Here is a 16,733-nt window from a genome sequence, read left to right on the forward strand (position 1 = left end):
GTATAAGGTGTTATAAGGCATTATTTCCTACAAATCAAGATATTTTTTTCCCTTGAAACTACTACTTTGTTCAGTATTTTCCACACAGGGATTCATTTCCAGACAAATACTACTAGTAGTTCTTCACATATAAAGCATGTGTCCCCCATATTCTATGATTTTACCATAGGTTTCAGCATATATTTCATATGCAGTAAGCTCCTCATAAACTCTATGACCTGAAAACTTTTTTTTTCCATTTTCAAAAGTCCATTTTCTGAATTGATGCCTATGCTAAGTAAACAAAACCAAACAAACAAAAAAGCAAATAATAAAAAAAGACAAGAAAACCCCAAAGAAACCCAAAACTTTCCCTTTGCACCACTTATTATTATAAGATTAATTATAATTCATTGTCAGTCTGACTTCTGTAGCGAGGCAGGAGAGGTTTTTCTTTCTTTTCTAAGTAGCATCTGTTCTTGTGTGATGAAGCTATGTGAATTCTGCCTAAAAAGCAAGACTTAAACCGAAAATTATTCAGGTATAGTAACTCCCTGCCCCCTTCACTTTCACTTTAGAACAGCAATTTCTTATTTGTTGTCTTACCTCCCTATCCTGACAGACAAGAGAACAGCACATGCCAGTGCCAAATTCTCTAAGATGCTGTCTGCAAGACCAGACCTTACACAGATGTCAGTTTCTGGTAATTTTTTTTAGAAGTACATAGTGGAAGGAGTTGGGAATAGGTGGACAGAATGGAAGCATAGGAAAGGACAATAATTGAAATTAAGCTGGAAAACAGTGGATGGAAAAGAGGACAGGGAACAAATTATTAATGGAAGCAATTGCAAAAAAAGTAATAGCATTTGGAATATTTTAGTTGCTATCACTGACTTATTTTTTACTATTTATCCTATTAACACTTTTACAAAGTAGCATCTACACCTATGGGAGCTGTTGAGAAACAAGTATCATAAGAGATTAAACATCACAAATATGGTAAGTTCTGATGTGTTATCAGTGAAATTACTGAGGGCTCTGTACAGAATCTGTTCTGGACAGCAACATGCAACTAAGCTGGTGCATGTAGTGATCATAGTTTGACATAGGTGTTGTTTGTGACCTGATATTGAGCTTCACTCTTGTTCTGCCCTGTAAAGCCATGTGACCAACTTCCAGCCTGGTTTCATAGGGAAGACAGGCCCATGTACAATCCCTGCCTGCCTACCTACTTGTTCCCCTCCCTCTCTTTCCCCACTAGCTTAAAACCCAGTCAGTTCATCTCAAGTAAAATCAACCGAGAGGAATACTACTAGTTGAAAACGGGTAGCCAAGAAACAAACAAAAGCACACTGAGACATCAGATAACTGCATACTGGATAGACATCATGAATGCTACTTTTACAAACAAAAATAAATCAGAACTCACAGCTTCTTAGATACCTGCAAATCCAACAGTCACAAAGCTATTGAATATATGGTGGTGTTGATTCTACTAGTTTAGAAGAAGCTGTTTTCTTGAAATCAGTAAATCAAGACTATTCTACCAAATTGTTATTTTGCATGAGAATGAATCTGACAGGATAAAAGCAGCTACATTGAAAGGAAGCTCCTAAAATTTACAAAATTATCTTCTTTGAAGGAGCCCTCCAACACCAAGAATTGAAATAGGAGGTTAAGATGAGAAGCCCAAGCCAACATAAACAACACTGAAGCCGAGCAGAAAAAGTGAGAGGTCTGCTGTCTTATTTCCCTAGTCGCCAGCATTACAATGCACACTGCTGCCATGGCATTTCAGCTTGGTCTGAGGTTCTTGGTTGGTTGTGGGTTTTTTTTTGTGGGTGTTTTTTTTTGGGGGGTATGTGTGTGTGTGTGAGATTTAAAACTACTAGAAGCTTCCACGATAAGTGTGAGACTCTCTGAGGACAGCCATAACCTTTGTGAGAAGAAAGAAAAGGAAGAGCTGAAGAATTTCAGTTGCAAGGAATGGACAAATCGTCTGAACAAACGAGTGGAAAGAGCAGAGGGCAGAACAGTTAAAAGTAGAAAAACAGCTGTGGACCAAATTCTTCCCAAAAGCAAGCTACTGATGAGAGCAAAAGTCTTTATGTTGTTAGTATCAAAAGCATCGCTCTTCTGAGATGAGTAGGGAATCAGTAAAATCAAGCCCTAATTAAAAATTCTTTGATTCTGAGCTTTCCTGTGGAACAGCAGGACCTAAACCTAACTGACTGCAAATGCTATTTCAAAACTTCTGGGTTCATATACAGAGGAGGAAAGAGTGACCACTGCACCTGATGAAGAATAGATCCCAGAAGGGTGGAGTCAGAGTTTAGTTTTTTGTTTCAGATTTCAGAGGCAAAGACAAAATCATAAAAGGCTGCCAGAACTAAGACCATTTCCTCTGAGAGAGAGAAAAATTCCTTTCTTCCCTAATATACATCTCATCAGATAGGCAAAACAGAGGGAAGAGAATGTGATTAAGAGGATTCTCCACCAGAAGAAAGAAAAGCTGTTGGCTGAGTTGCACGCAGCATCCTACCCTTGTTTTGGGACAAGTCTTCAGCTACTAAGCTGCTGAAGTCACTATAAAAGAAGTGTAAGATAACTGCTCTGCTGTTGTAACCCTCAGAGGCTTTGTCTCCATGTTAGCCTGCTCCTCTAATACCATACAAGGCAATCATGTCAAATGTTCTTGAGAGGATGCTCTTCTTGTAAGCCTGTAACTTGTTTGTGAACACATATGGATTCTCTTTTATACCCTTTACAGACACATTGAAAGGTGGCCTATGAAATGCATGCATAACATAGAAAATATTCTAGAATACTCTAGCACTGTAATAATTATTTTGCAGTGAAATTCAGATTTAGTTTTTCATGATGAATTACTTATGAAACTAAATCCTAGTTTGCCCAGCAAACCCTTGCTTATTATTTATAAATGTATTTTGGATTGTCCCTACATTTTCCTTTTTTGGTGTGAGAAAGATTTATTTTTTAATTAATTATGTGAAACTGTTGTAGAAATTGCATGTAGGGAAGCCAAGCACTTTGCTCTCTATGTGGAGCATAGCTGGAGTATCGAACTTTTTTGGGTAGGAAAGGCAAGCAGTTTGAGGGTGGGAAAGAAAAACACATCAGATGAGTATTTCAGCTGTTGTGCTCCTTATGATGGCATTCGAACTGTCACTGCTAAACCTGTGTCTTAACACTTAAACCCCCTAACTTTAACACTACACCCATTAATGTGAGATGGTTATCTAAACACCCCTAGAGATAATAATGCTCTTTAGTGACTACTTTGATATAACTTATCAGGGTTACTACAGGTAGTGCTGACCTCAGTTAGGTGCACCAAAGTAAAAACATCAGTAAGTCCTTTTCTTTCTCACAAGCTGCCTTTTGAGCCATCATTTTGAGGAATTAAATATTTTAACACTGGCACTGCTAGGCATCATCTTCAGCCTTCAGATCTTTGCTGTGGTTCTCTTCAGCACCCTCTATTTTCAGTATCTTGGAGAATACTGATATGCTGGTTTTACCCAAGCTATATTCAGATGTAATATCACCTCTCTGCACATGCTTGCTAATTCCTTGTGTATACAGACAAAGAGTGTGCTAGCTCGTTTCGGTGCAGCAATGTTCATGTTCCATGGCTTTACCATTACAGCCCCAAATCCTTTCAAAGGCGCTGCTTTCCAGGACGTAGTATGTCCCTTTCTGTGTTGTGGGCCGGGGCCACATTCCTTATTCCTAAACGTGGATTTTCCAATCTGGCTGTCTTAAATGCCTTGTGGCCCAGTTTAGCAAATAATTTGGATCACTCTGAAAGAGCTTCTGTCGTTATATTTCACCCAGCTTTTTGTCCTTTGCAGGTCTTATAAGCAACGATGTAATTATTTTCAGTAGCTGGCCCTGGCTGGGCTCCCCAGGGACGAGTTGCTTCTCAGCAGGTCGCACATTGGCAGCAGCAGCAGCGCCGGAGGCCCGAGCCGTGCCAGTGGGCTTTCACGGCTTGGCTGAGGTTGTGACATCCAAGCAAACTGTAACAAATGTGAAGATAAGATGGCAGAACGAACGGTGATCTGAGCAGCACATGGCTGAATCCAACAGGCTGCTGGACCCCAGACCCTGCTTTGCAGAGCAAAGGCCGCTGAGGTGACTTTGGTGCTGGCGGACCCCAGACCCTGCTTCGCAGAGCCCGGGCAGCTGAGGAGATTTTAGCTCGGGCCGGGCAGGGCTGTCTGGCGGTGGAACGCGGGCCTGCGGAGGGCCGCGGCGCCGCCACCAGGCCGCGGGGGGCAGGCTCCGTCCGGGCGCCGTCGCTCCCCTCGCCGCCGCCCAGCTCCGCGGCGAGACCGGGGCTCGGAGCGCGGGCGCGGTGCCCCGCTGAGGCAGCCGCGGGACCGGCCCCGCTCCGCCCCGCCCCGCCCCGCCGAGCCGGTCCTGCGGAGGGGTGGCCGTGGGGGTGCGCAGGGCGGGGACTGCTGCCGCCCGCTCCCAGTGAGCTCATCCCGCCGACGCGCCTGCCTGGCGGCGGAGGAGCCCTGTCTGGGCCGCGCCGCAGGAGCCCCTGGGCGAGGGGCAGGGCCCCGCGGGCGGAGGTAAGCCCTCCCTCCCTGCCCGCGCTCCGCCGGTGCGCGCCCCGCGGCCGGCCGGTCCGGAGGGCTGCGCGGGGGCTCGGCGGGAGCGGGGGCGCGAGTGAAACTTTCTGGCCGAGGAGCGTGTTACGGGCATGTCGGGCTGCGGCGGCCGCGCCCGGCAGACACGGCGCGCGGGCCGAGGCGGCCGGCGGGGTGGCGGGGCCGAGGCGGGGCCGCTCCCGGGCCGGGGCTGGGGCCGGCGGGGGCCGCCCGGGGCTGGGGGGGGGGGCCCGGGGCGGGCTGGGGGAGGCGCCGGCAGGGGCGAGGCCTGGGGCCGTGATTTCCGCCTCCCCTGCGCATACTTTCCCGTTTCTGTGACTGGCGCAGCGTTCGTTCTTCGATTGGTAGTGGTGCTGGGCGGGGGAATCTCGCTTTCAGGAAAACTTGATTTCTTTGTGGTTACTTCTTTTTGCTAGTAATGCGCGAAGAAGACCTTGCTAAGAAGGGGCGCCGCGGTTGTGCCACGTGTGGTGCGGCACCGGGGCTGCGGGAGCGGTGCGTTCCGCCGGCCGGTGCCCCCGCCGCGTGCCGGGCAGGGCTGGGGGCGGGGGGTGTTGGATGGATGCTGATGCAGTTCGCTGTTTGCATTTCCCGGCTGGAAGCGGTGGTGTGGGGGCACGTGCGTATCTATTGGCAATGACCTTGTTTTGACGACTAAAAGAGAAGGTCCTGCCCGTGCAATTCGGTGGTGCCTGGTGCGATCTCAAAGAATAAAACGATTACTTGATTTGTCTCTTAATACGTGAGTTACTAATAATCTGTCGTAACTGTGTAGTTCATAACATGGTTTCTTAGCAGTGTTACTTCGACTATCTGTTTGCCCTAGCCCCATAATGCATATTTACTGGACAGAGAGCAAACTGGGTTCTATATGTTTTTGAAAACAGAATGTAACTGGAGATGCCTTCTTGTGAGGATGAGCCTCTGGGGGTAAAAGGGGGGGTTTAGATCGGCATCGGTGTGATACTGTGTGGGTCCCCTCACCTCTGTTCTCTGCTTTGTACCCACCTCATTCCCCCTCTCTGTGGCCATGTGAAAGTGGCACTCGGTCTGCTCTACTTCAGAGGCTGTGCTGTCTGATGAAGCAAACGCTGCATTACCATTTGGAAAACTAACAGCTGGGGATGTGAGAGGTTTGCTTTGGGCTTCTGTGGTCAAGCAGTTTGCAAGTGGTGTGCTGCTTTAGAGTATGTTAAATGTTTTATTCATCCAGGCTGCTTCAGAGTTTTGCAGGATTATACAGTTACACGTGGAAGTCCTATGTTAGCTCCTATTTTTTTTAGCCTTTGCTTACAAATGGTCCGATGCTTATAGAATTAAAAATATTAGGGAACGAGGGAAATAAATGTGATACCTTGGATCCTACAGAATTTCCTTCTGCTTGTAGTGTGACATGCAGCTGGCAAAAATGAATCTTTCCCATTTGTTCTGATCTGATGGTTAAGTGCTGGAAGAACAGTATTGTGTTATTAAATAACACTAGTAAACAACGTAAGCACAAATCCAATTTATTTTTGCTGTTGCTAGGTGTATTTAGAGCTTCATTGACATGGATGCTCTAAAGTGCTGGTTGTCTTGCTTTCTCGGCTTAGCTAACCATTGGAATGCCCAATGCTGCTGAATTATGTCTGCTTTAGAGCCAAAACATATTTGGTTCATGGCCAAAGTTGCTCAGCTTCCCATAACAGTCTGTAGGAAAAAGACATTTCGTGGGTCTAACCACAGTCCTGAAGTTGATCCCATAGCAACTTCCGAGTATATACTTTTGAAGACAGCTAAGCAGCCTTAGCAGAGGTGTTCTGTTTTTCTTTAGCTGAACCTTTCTTTGAAGATGAAAGGTTAATCAGCAAGCCTTCAGACTCTTGTGTGTGTAAGAACATCAGCCTGATCTGTTGCTTATTTGTGATGATACCCATAAACATCTGTAAGTTGAAATTTATATTACTGGTTTTAAAATCAAGATTTTTCTGTAGAGATGCTGTTTTGACTAAAAATTGGCATTTCAAACTCTATCGGGAGCTAGATCTTCATGTTTTTGAGAAGAACAGAGAAAGGTCTGGTTTGGGTTTTGTGTCTGGGTAAGGTCTGAGAAAACCAGCTAGTTTCATGTCTTTTGGTTGCTTTCAGCTCCCAAGACTTAACATGGAGGTTGGAGAATTTGTTTATCACAAAGTGGTGGCAGTGGAAAAAGAAAAAAGCGTATAGTCTAACAAATGTATAAGGCCTTATTTTTTTTAAACTATGTTTGTATATAGGAGGCACCACTGTTAGAAAACTGACTTCTGAATAATAAGTAAGGCATTATAACACCAAACTGAAACAACACCCCGAAGCAAGCACTGAAACAGTCCATGATCCTTACTGCATTTGGTTTTGTATTTAACCCTAGTCTGAAAAGTGTCTTGCTTTTTTTTTTTTTAAAAAAAAAAAAAGAAAAAAACCCTTTATTTTGGTGGAGCCTTAAACTCTCTGATCTTGTCCTGAAGGGAAGTAAATAAAAGGATCAATTGCTTATTAATACAAACTATCTATTGTGCGGCCTAATATTGATGGGTCTGCTTCCAATGATATCTCTTACTGCCTCTTACAACCTTAGTTGTTTAGTATGAGTGATTAAATCCTTCAGTGTTCATTGTATTTAGGAAACTTGTAAAGATATTTCAGCATTCTCATTCCATTAGATTATTTACCCAAGTAGAAAATACACTGTAGCGATCATGGGATGCTCTCTATTCTGTATGTAGCTTCACCGTATACCTTTAAGAGTCTAGTGCAGTGTACCTTTCCTGCTTACTTAGGTTGGAGACAATTTTAAGTAGGGAAAGTCTGAACCAGAACACAGATTTTCTGCCATTCAGTTTTGTGCTGCAGCAAAGTAGCATGCCTTTGATTTCCTTATCATAGCTAAAATGTCCTGTTGCTTCCCACCCCCTGTCTTTCAACTTCATAGAGAGACTAATCCTACAGGGTTTGCTTTGTAGTTATTTCAGGTTTCTGTGCTGTATAGGCGATACATCACTGCATAGACTTCTGTTGCATCCGTTCTTGTCACTCCTGCATCTTGAAATACACGCATTGTAGTTTATGTCAATGTAATGACTTTAACTTTTTAAAGTCCTGTTTCTCTTGCCATATTTCAGGAATTCTGGTTTTGTTTCCTCCCCTCCGCTCAGTGAGAGGAGGCCTATTAAGCTTTAGGCTTAATCTGTAAAGGCACGTTGGTACTGGATTGTTAAACTCAGCAGTATCTTAAATCCAGTGCTTGGCCTCTCTGTATAACGTGAGGAGAGGCTCCTGTGCCTGAGTAACATTCGTAAGAGTCTGGAAGCAGAAGGACAGGTAACCAAAAGGCTCTATTAGAGTGATTTCCCCATTGTGTGTCTGGGAGTAGTTATTTCCTGAGGTAGTGCCATCTCCAGTTCAGTATTTCACTTCTTTTCTGTTCTGTTCTTGATCTGGAATAATAATTTCTAATGAGGGTGCCAATTTGAAAACAGAAGTTCCACTAGCTTGTTGGATGAAGTGCTTTGTGGATCAGCCAGCTTGCCAGAGTTTGAAGTGTCTCCTCGTGTGGGATGTCAGTTCTTAAGTGTTCACAGAGAACAGTTTGCTGCTTTTCATAGACTATATAACGCTTTCAGCTTGAGAATCTCACAGGGTCTTAAACAGGGGTTAGTTCAGTGATAGCAGTAAATGAGTTCTTTGCATAGCCACTAGCAGAAATGTAAATGTCTTTGAGGTCAAATCAAGAGCAGCTTTTGGGATCTTGGTGTTCTGTTGAAGTTGGTGGCAATGCTCATCAATTACTGCACATTTGACCTTTTTCTGCAAATACTGTGTGTCAACAGCTCTAGTGTTTGCATGGTGAGTTATTTGGTGAAGCACTGCTTTGTGAAGTACTTCTCAGGTGCTTCTGCAATCCAGATGACCAAAATAATTTTGGAAATGGGGCTGATCTTGAAGTCCTCTAGTGCTTCCTCATGTGCCTTGCACGTGCCTGGTAGCGTTCAGCTGTATCTAGACGTGTATGAAATTAGAAAACTAGATGCAGCTTAGAGTTCTAGTGATCTTAAATATTGTAACCACAGAAGGTACAAAGGTACAGATAAGTATTTTAAGTCTGTGCAATTTTTTTTATTAGCTGCCTTAAATTCACACAGTTGCTTTCAAATTAGAACTTGTGAATTCTCAGTAAAATGCAGATTTCCATGTTTTAGATTTCTAAAATACAGACTGGTGTTAAAAGAGAAAAAACTCCATAGCTTCATCTGCAGTCTCATTTCGGTCCGCAGGAGAATTTCCCCTTCTATTAGCCATCCAAGTATTATTCAGATTTAACACTTCTTTTTTTTTTTTTTTTAAAGATGCATTGGATTCCAGCATAGTGAGATTTATCCTACCTAAGAAAAGCGTGCAAGGTGAATGTATGCCATGTAGTGCGTGGTGTGGCAAGTGAAAGAGTTGTACTGATGGTGTAGGAGCACCTGCGTGTGTGGTCTCGAGAAGGAGCCACACTGATAAATGCACCTTGGGATAGCAGTGGTGTGTGAACATGAAAGTTCCTAGTAGCCTGAACATTGAACTGCCTTCAGGTCAAGTTGCTTCTTACCCTTTCCCTTCTACCAGCATATTCCCCGTATCTTGCTCAGCCAAACGTGTTGGTTAGTTCAAGAATTAGCATGTTTGTAACAATGTCTGAAGACTTCGTAAGGAGTCTTCTTGGCTTAATCCAAGCTACCGCTGTGGTTAGTCTTCTAGTTCAGATGGCGAAGCACGCTTGGCCATATTGGGGAGCCTTGGCTTCTGGTTGAACTTCTGACTTCCTCTGTAAGGGTTGCTCACTTTTACATACCTTTATTGAATTAGCAACTGTTACTAGTGCTTGTGTTATCTGTACCTAGTGGCCTGAAAAGTGCAATTTCAAAAACGTGTAGGGTGAAAAAGTGAGGGGCTGCTACTTGTTTGCTGCATGTTTCATATATTTGGTAATTAACAGCTTGAAAAACAAAGGTGCCTGTAAAAAATGTTTGCTGCATTGCATTGAAGTTGCTTAGTGTGGGTTGGGTTTTTTGTTTGGTTTTTGGTTTGTTGTTTTCTTTTTTTTTTTTTTTTTTTTAAGACTCAGTCTTAGTCCTGGTTAAATTTAGATGCAGCAGGAGAGAAGCTGGAACTTGTTAGCAACACAGGAAACGCCCTGAAAGAACGTTTTTGATGTGTATGTTTGTGTGTAAAAGTGAACTCTGCAGCTATATGGCTGGAGTTAGACTGTGGGGAGCTCTGTTTAGAACAGTTTTGCATCTTTAAACGCTTTATTAGATTCTGGTGGAACTTTGCTGCCATGTGCTTAGAATTAATTATTAAATATCTATGACTTGTTAAAAGCCAGTAAGTTTAAGTAAAATTCAGAGCTATTGCACTTAAAATAGCTGAGGTGTTTAATTGCTGAAAAGACAGACTCCAGATGAAAAGACAGACTCCAGATTAAACTGCTTCAGCTTTATTTCATCTAGAAAAACATTAGAATTTGAGTAGTGTGAAGATGATTGTGCTTTTCTTTCAGTCATTTACAGTGAAACTAATCCATTTCTTTCTTAACCCATGTCCTTTCCTTCGAATCTGTATTTCTCACCATATTTAACAAGTTAGGATTTGAACAATGTACAAGTAGGAATAAATGGAAGCAAAATTTGACCTTTGATTTTTGAAACTTAAATGAGATGGAAGTTGCCGGAGAGTTTAGTGTGTGGGTTGTTTTTAGTTCAGGCTTGGTTTATTGCCCTTTTTTTTTTTTTTTTTGTGACGTTACTGGTTTTGAACAAGAATGATAAACCACAAAATATTCTTTATATGAATTTTGGAGGGAGGCTGTTTCTGTGTTTTACACCAGAAACACCTTTGAGTTGAGTTGATTATACGGTTAATATACTTCAAGGTCTGTCTGTTTACACTGGGTTAAATTCCTACCAAGGTCAGAAAGGGATTTTTTTGTGTTGGTAAGGACTGAGTTCTCGGATTTTTGTACAATATTTGCCAGCAACTGGAAATTTGAAGAAAAAAGGGAGAGATACTACTGTCAGGAAACTTAAACATGGTTTTGCTATGACAAAATAAAATTTTCAGCACTTCCCAACTACTGATACAGAATCTTTGTGTGTATGCAAGAATTACTTTGAAAACTTCAAGAGACAATGAAAAGACATCAGGGGAACACTTTCCTTTATTCTCCGATAAATCACACTTGGTAGAGGTAGAATGGATTGTAGGAACATTGTGCCTTATAGCATGGCACACCAAACTAATGTACAGTTTCAGAATTCATGTGTATATTTAAAACTATGAGAATACAGAGCTGGTGTGTATATTTTTTTTGTTCTCTAAGCTATTTTTTTGTTCCATTGTGATATGTTACTGCATGTATTTTCTGTAAGTTTGCAGTAAGTCAATTAATGAGTGATGGGAACGCTTTTTGTGAAGTTTTGCACTCATTCAGAGGTACTAGGCATATTTTGAAAGTTTGTGGAAAATAAAGATCTAATTATTGGTGGGGGGGTTTTGGGTTTGGTGTTTCCCCACCCCCCCCGATCAAAAATGCTGTGCTTTGTCTTTAAAAGACGCTATGGAAAGAAGGACAAAACTGCCATGCTAGAGTTCAAAGCTTTGTAAAAGTCTACACCAGAGGAATATACTGAATGGTTTCTTACAAAGGACTTCTTTCTTTTTCTCCCCTCACCATCCCATGCCTGTGAAGAGGATTCCTCCAAGGCTTTTGCATCCTCTGCAGCAGTGTGTACCACCAGAGTTGTGTCTTGGATCACACTGGGGAAATGAGCTTCTTGAGAGAGCTCATTTTATTAGTAAAGTGTTCCAAAAATTTGCATAACTGGCAGCTTGAGAAATCTGATTCTGTCACTCAGTCTGGTAGAAGCAAGATTCTTTTCTTCCTATTTTCATCATGTCTGCTAATAGGAAAAACAAATGCTCTTCTTAGTGAGCCTTGCCTGAGGTTCCATTCTTCAGTTCTAAGTTTTCCCCAGGAGAAAAATTGAATTTGGTTTCTTTGCAGTTTTTCTTTTGTTAGCATGTTTTTGAGCTAAGTGAGTTCTTGTTGGTGTTACATCTATCTCTTCATAAATCAGTGAACTCGTCTCATTTGATTTACATTGAACTTGCAAACATCCCATTAACAGGTTAAGGTGGGGCAGTATATACTGTCTTGGCAAACTTGTAAAGATTTACACAGACCTGAGATTTTAATGAATAATTAATTTTTTTGAAGGGTACAAGTTTGTATTCCACTACTAGCTAAATTCTGGTTGTGAGGTTTTAATTTATTTGGTTGATTGGTTGGCTTTTTTGGACGCTTGCCTGTGGAGGGAATGCTTTCTGGTATCTGAATTAGAGGCTTTAATGGTGCTTGGCTGTTTAATTACTGAAAGCAATAGGACAACTGTAAAATTTTAATAAATATGGGCTTGCCAGGTATTTCATATTTTTGGTAAGAGCATGTAAGATCTTGTCTCCATTGGGGAGTTATTACAGAATGAAGCAGGGTGTGAATGTGAAGCACTCTTCCCCTTGTATAGACAAGCCTTTACTTTTTCTTCAAGAGCAGACTCTGGGATCTTCCATGTATGTTCTTGTCCCTAGTTTGAGCTCTGTAGTGGCCTTGCAGCTGATGAGGAATGATACCTAATGCATGTATCTAGTTCACTTGAGTAATCTCATTGATTTCAGTGGTCTATTTGTGTAAAGCGAGCACACACATGCTGGGTTATGGCAGGATTGGGGGGCTTGTTTGTAAGCCTGTTGTGGTAGTTGCTGCACGTCATAAATGTTTAGAGCTTATTTTAATGCTGTGACAGGGTTTCTTGATGCTACCGCATTGTACATTAAAATGAAAAGTGCTTAAAGGAAAAAGCAATTGGAAGAATATGGATATTGAGTGTTTCCTTGTAGTTTACATGGTAGAAGAATGCCTGAGTCTTGTCCATAAAATACCATAATCAAGTAATTAAAAGCAGGTTTACATTTCACAAGAGTCAGACAAAGATAGCATCCCAGGATCTGAGATGGGAAATAGGGAAGAGTAATATTTCTGCTTTTCCACATTCCTACGGGTGAGATTTCAGCAGACAGTTGAGCCAATCTAACCATTTGTTGTGGTTCACAGGAGTGGTTTTCTTTCCTTCTGTACCTGCCATGAGATCCTGCTTTTTTTCCTGTGTCATCTCTGTTGCTTATCTGACTCTGCAGTGCAGATCAGTGAACACACATAAAACTCCTCAGAGCTGGCACATATAAAGCTGTAAAGACTCGCCTGTTCTGACCTGGAGCAAACTGGGTTTTGCTCCTCTTAAGTGAAATGGAAATAAGACTGCTGTCCTCCCTGCAGGCTGTTATGAGCTGAGGTATGTTTTGAGATGCTCAGAGGAAGAACAGGCAGTATGTACAGATGCCTAAGACACATTCTGATTCATGTACATTCTAGGTTATGTAACTTAAACGTCTAGTCTCTAGGCAGCCTCAAGAACGTTAATGTTAAATTCCTAAGTTTGCTAATTTATTTAATCCACTTAGATTGCTGCTCTATACCCTTCTGAGTTCGGTGGGCTTTTTTTGGTGTGTGTGTAATTGTGCTAATGTATCCCGGACAAAGATAAAAGTCCTGGTATGTTTGAGCTTTGTGTTCCTGCTTATTTCTGTGGTTTAGGGTCACTTAGGAGTTGTATCTTGCTCCCTTTTTTGGTTTTTGTTGTTTTTTTCTTTTCTTTTTGGATGTATTTTTTAACAGATCCATTTAGGCAGTTGCATTCTCTGAAGGAAATAACTGTCTGCATTGCATTTTTAATACAGGTTTCCAAGATTTTTTTTGTATGACTTGCCCTACTTGAGCACGGGAGCTGCACCAGCTGACCTCCAGAGGTCCCTTTCAACCTCAGCCATTCTGTTACTTTACCCTACTCAAACTCTTAATGAGTGTGATTACTTTTTGACATCATGGGTATTTCAGGCTGTTGTTGCAGATGTACCACTCCACCTCTAGCAACTGAAGCAAGAAGATAGATACCCTAATGAAGAAAGTATCAACGTCAATTTGAAACCAGATTAATATCTTTTAAAAGTTGCATTAAAACCTCAGAAATGCTTGCTTCATAACAGAAATGTTCATTTTTAGGCCTGTGAAGCAGGAGGTATATAATGTGTCCTTTGTATACAGAGTTTGGATGGAGCTCTGCATTTGATTTCTGGCAAAAGTGAGTTGCTGTGATTCCCAGCCATTTCAAGGTCAGGTATTTTATGTTTAGGGATTGTAGAAAACATACTGTCCCAGAATTTCTAGGGCTAGCTGACATGACGGGGAGTGGTGGAATTAAGACAAGAACATGCACCTGTATTGGACATCGATGTCTAAAATAGAGACCTGTAGTGATAGGAGAAAATTACTAGTGAAGTAGGAGAGAGACCATTTTTGCTTTTTGAAAGGGAGGAAAGTTGCATGAAAAAGCAGACAATAAAATCCTGAAACTTGGTAAGATGGATGAAGAATACAAGAGACCTGGAACTAGATACGACGAGAAACTGAAGTAGAAAAAAAGCTTTGAGTTTTATCAGCACCATCTTACCGTCATTCAAGGAAATACAGCTGTCTAAATTAGTGTGACCTTTCTTTAATAAAAAATAATCTCGGACATACTGGATTCATTGGAAACTTGGAAAGTAACTGTGATAATGAAACCCCCACCTTTTTAGTGTTCTGGACATAATACTGACTTTGACAGCTTTGTTTTGTCTGTTGCTAGATTTATCAAGGGGATCTTGTGTTGCCATCGTTGGTCAGGGACAGTTAAGCTACAGGGTGGCGCGTCCTCACCTCCTGCACAGCGGAGCCGTGCTCAGGGTAGCCCTGGGCCAGAGCAGCGCGGTTACTGTGGCTGGCACAGTCCTGCCTGGGGGCTGCAGCATGCGGTTACACCGACACGGCTGCTGCCTTGCCGTTGCTGCGCTTGGATGGTGAAGATGGTACTTGACCAATGCTGTTGACAGCTTTGCTGGTATAGTTTCCTTAATGTGTCAGTAGAAGTGTCCAGGAACAGACCTGGCTTTGGATTCAGTACAGGAGTGACAGTTAAACAGCTGGCAGGTAAAGAGAAACGGTGATGTACCAGTGTATTGATGTACCAGAAACCGAGGGAACTGTATTACTGCTTCCTCCACCTGTGGATTCATTTCAGTGTTGTTTTCAAAGGTCAGATTCCTGAGTAGAGTGACTGTCAACTATCTCAAATTTTTTTTCCCCTCTTCTGAGGTATCTTCTTAGCGTCTGCGGTGGTCTGCCCTGCTGAATTACCTGCAATCAGAGGCAGGGCTGAAGACTCTTAAAGGAAGCAAGCTGTGGGGCGATGACTTTGGCAGACAATGTACAGTGCAAGTATATATCAGCATGCTGTAAATTCAGCAGTATTTTCAATGATCCCCTTTCCTGTTGTTGCATAGAGTAATTCTGTGAGGAAAATCATCCATGCTTGCTAGGAATTTGCTTTTCAGTGGGTGAAAGAAATGGTGGGAGAAGCCTTCAGTTCTGTACACTAAGCATATATTTTCATGTTAAGTCCTACAATATTTCCCTTGAGTTATATGCATCTGCTATTCAAACCCTGCCAGGTTTCACTAATGCCTGCTTTGGTTCGGTATCAAATGATGTTTTCATTTAGCATTTGGAGGAAATTTTCTGAAAGGATCATCAGTTAGTCTGTTAAAGTCTTAGGAATGCAGTGATTTTCTTTTTTTTCCCCCATATATGAAGCAGTATCACAGTCAGACTAGTTAGGGTAGATGCAGCAGGTGATGTTTTAGGTATACAAAAACATCCCTTTTTAAAAAATGTGACTGAAGACAGTTGTGCTGCATGTTTATATGTAGTATGGTGGTAGAATGGTCTCATTTTGAGGTGCAGCAAAGTTTCTTCAGATCTGGACCTGCCTAATGTTATTTTTCCTTTGTTCATGTTTTGATTTGCTGGTTTGCTATGTGTAGCTTTGCAGACAAAAGCAACAAATATGGAAATTATCATGTTTGTTGGACCACATGCTAGTTTAATATGGCCAGGAAAGACCTGTGGTGTTAGAGCACTTTGAAGTAACATTTTTTTTTTTTATATTGCCTAGAGTACTGTTTTTAGAGCTGCCTTAGCTTACCAATGCACTCCACTGAAATTCTTAAGACTTTACTCATTTTGGTCAGGTCTGATTTTGGAAAAGTTTGTGATTCTTTTTCTTTTTTTAATATTGAGGCTGATAAGAGCTCGGTTGGTGTTCTTTGGACTGAAAAGGAATGAAAGTGGCTGCTTTGCAGGATCTGAGTTACAAATACACAACTTAAGTCTGAAGACCAGACTCCATGCAGGCACATAACTGGAGAGGTTTATATAGGACTCTTTTATATGTAGAGTTTCTCATCTGCGGTATTTGGCAAGCTGAAAGTAAAACTTAACTTTATCCCCTTTGCTGTTGGTTTAGCCTGATGTTTCCTTCTAATAAAGTATTTTATGATATTAAATCCCTTCATATGGGATAACTTCTTTCCCTTGAAGTTTTAGGGTGGTTGAAATAAATAGTAATTTGTTTGTTTCTCTATGTGAGCTGTAGCCTAAAAGCCACAGTAAACAAGCGGATGGATGATGGTTTGCCTGTCTCAGCTGCAGTAGTTAATTTGCTAAGCTTATGGATTTTAGTGATAGTATGTCTAGGAAGGTTAAGTCATTAGCATTCAACCTTACTTGGGTGGACCTTACAATCTTCTCAGTAGTAACATGAGGGGAAATGTAGCCCTTGGCTACTTGCCTGTCGTGTGCCTGGAGAGCTTCTCCATCGTTTGAGGGGAGTTTGAATTGAAATGGTATGAGTTAAACAAAACTGAGTTTTGGGTGTGCCAGTTCTGTCCTGGATTATGACAGACAAATTTTGTGTATGCTATCTGATGAGGAAGAACTGACCATCTTAAAAGAATGTCCTGTACCAGAAGCTGATAATAATTCAACTGTTGTGATGTCATTTTGCTGGCTGAAAAATGAAATATGGTCTTTCTCCTCTATGGAGGAGAATATAACAATTG

General features: G+C 41.8%; 1 protein-coding gene across 5 annotated transcripts in view; it reads left to right on the forward strand.

The window, feature by feature from the left end:
• Positions 1-4,331: 4,331 nt before the first annotated feature.
• Positions 4,332-16,733, forward strand: part of TANC1 (tetratricopeptide repeat, ankyrin repeat and coiled-coil containing 1) — a 95,574-nt gene continuing 83,172 nt past the window's right edge. For 3 of the 5 annotated variants that reach the window (XM_055719175.1, XM_055719177.1, XM_055719176.1), the window contains exon 1: positions 4,333-4,583. The gene's annotated coding sequence lies outside the window, so the exon portion shown is untranslated. Of the gene's footprint in view, positions 4,584-16,733 lie in introns of all 5 variants that reach the window. The other 2 variants (XM_055719173.1, XM_055719174.1) reach the window with 1 other exon arrangement.

This window comes from Falco cherrug, chromosome 8 (genome assembly GCF_023634085.1).
Source record: "Falco cherrug isolate bFalChe1 chromosome 8, bFalChe1.pri, whole genome shotgun sequence".
In the NCBI taxonomy this organism is placed as follows: domain Eukaryota; kingdom Metazoa; phylum Chordata; class Aves; order Falconiformes; family Falconidae; genus Falco; species Falco cherrug.